The following is a 6413-nucleotide window of genomic DNA, read 5'->3' as shown; positions in this document are numbered from 1 at the left end:
TGTCAAAACAAAACCCTGTCAGTGCACACTGTGGAGCGAGCGGCTGTGGCCGCACGCTCAATAGTGTGCAGTGGGGAATTCTGATGTGGGCGCACACAGATGTGCCCGCATCAGTACTCTGCGGATGGAAAGATCATTCAGCAGGTACTGCAGTACCAGCTGGGATGATCTTCTTAGAGACCGGCCGTTTGGTCGAACGGCTGGTCTCATACATAGTATGAACATAGCCTCATAATGCATAAACAATTGTCTTACCTATGTTGAATGAAATCTGTGACCCCCGGCCCCCCATTAACGCACCCCAAGCCACTGGTACCTGTTGATAATACAAGAAGTCCATTGCTGTGTTCCATAATCTTTCTGGTGCTGTTATTTGATTCCGGTTTCCAGGTTGGGTGGACAGCCCGGGGCCCAAGGTGCAGATAATCTGCCCCTGGGTGTAATATATCTTGACTGATCTCTCCTTTATATAATAGCTAACAGGAAGAAAAGTAAACAGATCTCACATGACGCTGTGTAGTGTGAGACAAGGGACAGAAGTTTTTGTCGGTGAATTATCACTTTCTGCACTTCAGTCAGAGCAAGTGCAATGATAAGACTCTAACCCACCTGCCAAGCCAGAGGCATCATGGGAAACAACCTATACGTCATATCAATTGAAATAGGTATACACATATCAGGCATAAGAGTGTTTTTACTGCTCTAATAAAAGCCTATGCTGCACTTTATTATATTAGCAAATTTACGCCCAATTTTCAGGGCAGCTTGAAAGATTACAAATTGCATTGTGCTTTAAATTATTTCCCTATGACGACTAGATAGCTATGGCTATATGATTCGGAATGAGCGTGCCCTGTACCTTACCATACCTAGGGGTCCATCCCATGCAGAACTTCCAATTTCTTAAAATTTTCTTCCAATTTCCAAATTTTGCAAATTAAATTAAATTTTCTCCTATAGATTTGCTGTGATGTAACTTGCTGGTGCGGAGTGACCGGGTACTTGGTGTATTTGTGTGATAAGTCATAGAGAAAGGGAAATCACCTTCTGCTGTCTACTGCTACTCTCTGCTGTTAGCTGCTGGAATTGCAATCTGGACCACATTTATAGGCTGTGTTCTCACAATGGGAACGTAACGGCCATCCGTTATATCGCAGGCCAATAAGAATGATCTTCATTAGCGGTCGTCTATATAGCGAGACTGCCGCCTTCGCCCGATATGTTCCAGAGCCATAGAGCGAGTATTAATGTATTGGCTTTAAACAAGTTTATTCATCTAGTTATTTTGATTGTTTATAAGATGCCAACGTATCCCACAGCAGAACGGCCGACTATCTGTACGTTCCTGGAAAGTCCATAAAAAAGAAGCTTTTTTTACAATTTATTTATTATTTATGCAGATTTTTTTGATTGAAAGTCTGATTTTTTAATATGTGGATATCAGTATTCTGGCTGTAGACAGACACAAGACGAAACTACTGTACCTACCTAATATTGTAGGTCCTCCTGGTGCCACTATAACAGCTCTGACCGGAAATGCATGGACTCCACAAGACCTCTGACGATGTTCTGTAGCATTTGGCACATAATGGTTACAGCAGATCTGTAGCTTGCAGGTGGGGACTCCACAAATCCGATTTCGTTTTCCAGTGCATTTAATATATGGTCAATTAGATTGAGATCTGATGACATTTACTCTACTAACATCACAAGAAAGGGAACCCTGAGGAAAAAAGTTTTTTTTTTTAATCAACTGGTGCCAAATTGTTATACAGATTCTTACTTCTCTTTAAAAAACTCAAATCTTCCATTACTTATCAGCTGCTGTGTGTCCTGCAGGAAATGGTATAGTCTTTACAGTCTGACACAGTGCTCTCTGCCATGTCAGGAACTGTCCAGAGCAGGAGAGGTTTTCTGTGGGGATTTGCTGCTGCTCTGGACAGTTCCTGACATGGACAGAGGTGGCAGCAGAGAGCATTATGTCAGAGAATACACCACTTCCTGCAAGACACACAGTAGCTGATAAGTACTAGAAGACTTGAGTAAGAATCTGTATAACAATCTGGTTCCAGTTGATTAGAATTTTTTCCCAGAGTACCCCTTTAAACTCTATAACATGTTGATTAGACCATCCCAATCATTTCTTTTCTGTGCTTGGGCATATTATAGAGCAGTGATTCTCAATTCCAGGATTTCCTTAGTATTTCACAGGTGATATAATTATACCAAGTGCATCAGGTATTATCACAGGTGCTCTTTGTATGGGATATCCTTAAAACATGACCTGTTGGTGAGGCCTGAAGACTGGAATTGAGAAGCACTTTAAGGGTACAGGGCGGATCCCTGCCCTGTAATGTCTATGGGTGCCATACTCGTGAGTATATCAGGAGACACCCCGTTAACCCCCGCAGCACACTGATTGGCTAAGCGGGACGTCTAGCAGGGAACCCCCGAAGCAAGGTGGATCACGGAGGGGTTAACGGGGTGGTCTACTGACATACTTGCTTCAGGGTGTCCATCCTGCTGCGAGTATGGCTTCCCATAGACATTACAGGGCAGGGATCCGCAGCGGATCCACTCTGTGTCTTTGTAGCCTTATAGAGTCAGAGGCTTTCCTGAGCTGCAAGCTGTAACATCTCCTTACTCCCCCCTCCCATACCTTAAAGGAAACTTGTCACCAAGACAATGCGATCTAATCTATCGCCATCATGATATAGAGCAGGAAGAGCTGAGCAGATTGATATATATCTTTTTGGGAAAAGATTCGGCATACCTTGTAACTTGCTGATTGAAATCCCTGATCATTCTGTGTTAAGGAGTCCAGTGGGCGGAGTCACTCAATAGACTGGACTTTTTAGCAGGTTTTTAATCAATAACTTACAAGTTATACATAAAGCTTTTCCCATAAAGATATATATCAATCTGCTCAGCAACTTCTGCTCTATAATGCCGATAGTTTAGGTAGCATTTTCAGGGTGAGTTTCCCTTTAACCTTATTGGGACTCAGCTTCCAGGTGTCAATCAAACAGGAAGGGGACAGAGAGGAGGGATTTCAGCTTGGAGAAGCCTCTTTAATTTTTTTTATATTAGGGAATAAATGCATTTTTTTACATTCTCCTGGATATATGAAAGGTGCCATGTATCTCTGTGTCCTAACAGCTATCTAACAGTGTCAGCAGTTTGAAACCATATAGGATGGCCCTCTGGATGAGGCCTGTAACACAGATTTAGGCTATGTTCCCTTGCTGTATAAACAACGGCCGTTCCAGGTGACAGAGTGTTGTTTAACGCTACCTACGGCCAAAATCCTTAATTCCGTCCGTAGGTAGTGTTAAACAACGGTCATTCATGCAGAACGGCTGCTGTTTCTATGTGGAAACAGCCTAACAGCCTATAGTGTTCCAGTTAGTGTTATAGGACGTGGTTATATGTTCCTTTTGTGCAGAGTATTTTCTATAGTGTTTCAGTTAGTGTTATAGGACGTGGTTATATGTTTCTTTTGTGCAGAGTATTTTCTATAGTGTTTCAGTTAGTGTTATAGGACGTGGTTATATGTTCCTTTTGTGCAGAGTATTTTCTATAGTGTTGCAGTTTGGGCAGCTATAGGGCAATATTCTTTACCTCTACCATCTTCCCCTTTCACTTTAGACGTATCACGATTAAAATCTACCTAAAATACTGTGTAACTTTAACTTTAATCCTTCGCTTTATTTATTCTGCATTGATACTGCTCTATGTGTCCTCTTTACCATTCACACTGTAAGTGAAACTAAATATTCTGCTGCTTCCTCCTTAGTGGTTTTCTGTACTTCACAGACATCGTGTGACCTATGAACTTCGCTGTGAGTATGTGCATGTTTCATTTCAGCATAATGTTATGACATATACCTCCAATTAAAGGCACAATGTGAACAGAGCTCGGGCTCCCACAATGCACTGCTCTTTGGTATCCGGAAATATTGCAGAATTATAAATGTGTGGCGGTTTCTTGAGCAAAAGCCAGAAATGGGTTAAAAAAAAAAAAAAGGAACGGAAAATATAAAGGAAGTGCTTAGGCCGGGTTCACACACTGTAAAATGAAAGTAAAAATATCATTATATAGGTCCAAAAAGTGGCGTTTTTTTTTAAATCTAACAATGTTTTTAATCAAGTGTATCACAAAGCTGCCAAAGGTATGATCATTTATTATTTTTAGAAAACATTTGATTTTAACCCCCTCCTCAGTAGCAGTGTCCTAAATCACACAGTAAATTGTTTTGTACTTAAAGGGAACCTATCAGCCCGGCTAAGATGGCGGAGCCCGGCTGACAACACCCCCATTGCAAATCAATAGAGATGAGTCCGACTTTCATAAAAAAAGACTGAAGCAGTCATTTTCTATGGATGTTGGACTCATCTCTAATGATCTGCATAACGCATGTGCTCAGCTTCGGGCCGTGATTTCTCCACCCTGTGACCGTTTCCAGGAGTTGGACTTGCAGGGAGGGTTGAGTATGCCAGGCTCCACAACCTTAGCAACACTAACAGGTCCTCTTTAATGCTAAAAAATTACTTTATGGCGATGTTCACACTGTGTAAGAACAACGTCCCCTCCTCCCCAGGTGCTGGAAAAAAAAATGGATCCAGTCCTGGGAAACTTCTCACAGTTAACCAGGACTGGATCACTTTTTTTCCAAGCACCTACTGTGTTCCTACTGTAGATTTGCTCATCACTACTCAGTATTTTTCAACCAAAACCAGGAATGGATTGAAAACACAGAAGGGCTATGCTAACACACTGTTGTAATTAAGTGGCTGCCCGTCATTTAATGGCAAATAACCGCCATTATTTCAAGACAATGGCATTTGTTTTAAAATAATGGCCATTATTTGCCAGTAGATGACGGCCAGCCACTCAATTACAACAGTGTGTGAGCATAGCCCTTCTGTGTTTTCACTCCACTCTTGGTTTTGGTTGCAACATACTGAGCAAAAATAATGTGTGTAAACATAGCCTTATATGCTACTTGGCCACATTTTTATTTATGTGAAAGAAAAACGGATGTGTTTTGGTCCATTTTTTATCGTTGAAGTCAATGGGAAATGGATTATAATGGATGCAAACAAATACATCAGGTTTTTTTTTTTTATCCTTTTTTTTTGCATACAAAAGATGAATAAATGGATTACAAAAACACAATGTGAATGCAGCCTAAGTGTAAAAGGACTCTTACTTATAGCCACTATATTCCTGCTATGCCTGTTCTTCATCTATGTGGCGACAAACCTCCTTCTGAACACTCTACATGGCTCTCCGATCCATCGTATGGCTGAACGTTAAGGAACATGTGACCATTCAGTCTACTTTACTATGACTTCCCTTGTTTTCTGGCCACAGTATATTCCTATGGAGGACACCAAGCGCAGTAAGGGGACGGGGCTTCACATTGAAGAAAAGGCATTAAAGGGGTTGTATCACAGGAAACTAGTCTGCTAATTGATACTTTCAAATGTACTTAGAACGTATTATTTCAGACCTATCGACTCACTAATCCCCCATGTGCTGCTTTGTTTTGATAACCTGCTGCCTTGGTTACGGCCCACTGGGCATCCACTAGTGTTTTCATTTCACATGCAAGCAAGGGGGATTGTGGGAAAGTGTCTGCACTGTTGCATGGCAACCACAGGGTCACAGTTCACAGAGGAAACCAGGAAGTGATCAGATGCATAGGGAAGAAAAGTGGTCCAAGGATGGAAGCTACTTTACTAAAAACAGCACACTTGTCCTCATTTACATATATGTATGTGGTACTCATCTGATTATACCTTCTTTGCTTCATGACTAGTGTTGAGCAGACTTGCCGAACTGTTCGGGTTCAGCATCATTCTCCAAACCTGAACGCTCTGCATTTGACTTCTAACGGCTGAAGAACAGTTTGGCAAGTCAGCTCAACAGTATTCAAGCCGGTCATACAATCTGGATAAATGTGAAAGGGGGGGGAATGGGTAGGGGTAACCCAGACGCATCCCCTACAGAAGATGTTGGGGAAGATAAGTATCAGCCAATTGCATTTCAGCTGCCTCTATAATTTCTAGAGAGATAAGCTGTCCCAAGAGGGTTCTGGCGGTGGCTTCCCCCCTTCTCCCCATTGAGAATAAATGTATGCTCAGCCGACTGTTGGGGTACATTGGTGGAGATAATATTTTACAGATCACCAACCATCAGCACTGCTTAAAGGGTAAGGCAAATCTATTCAGCTGATACGTCCCTATTGCACAGGAGACGCCGAGGAGGAAGCTATGTTTGTCACCTTCCTCCTCCGCGCCTCTCCAGTGCAGTTAGGGTGCTATTCCATAGGCCGATGGGGGCCCAATAATAACTGTAAACGAGCGCTGATCTGCTAGATCGCTCGTTTACTGGGTCTATTACACAG

At 42.1% G+C, this 6413-nt stretch overlaps 1 long non-coding RNA gene across 1 annotated transcript; it reads right to left on the bottom strand.

The window, feature by feature from the left end:
* Window positions 1-1268: 1268 nt before the first annotated feature.
* LOC138795418 (uncharacterized) lies at window positions 1269-5626 on the bottom strand. Its single transcript, XR_011363608.1, has 4 exons — window positions 5214-5626; window positions 3889-4069; window positions 1489-1723; window positions 1269-1345 (listed from the first exon to the last, which is right to left on the bottom strand). It is a non-coding gene; the product is annotated as an uncharacterized lncRNA (long non-coding RNA).
* Between the last annotated feature and the right edge of the window lie 787 nt (window positions 5627-6413).

Source organism: Dendropsophus ebraccatus, chromosome 6 (genome assembly GCF_027789765.1).
Source record: "Dendropsophus ebraccatus isolate aDenEbr1 chromosome 6, aDenEbr1.pat, whole genome shotgun sequence".
Lineage (NCBI taxonomy): Eukaryota > Metazoa > Chordata > Amphibia > Anura > Hylidae > Dendropsophus > Dendropsophus ebraccatus.
The sequence above is the reverse complement of the archived record's forward strand: the minus strand, read 5'-3'. Positions and strand labels throughout refer to the sequence as shown.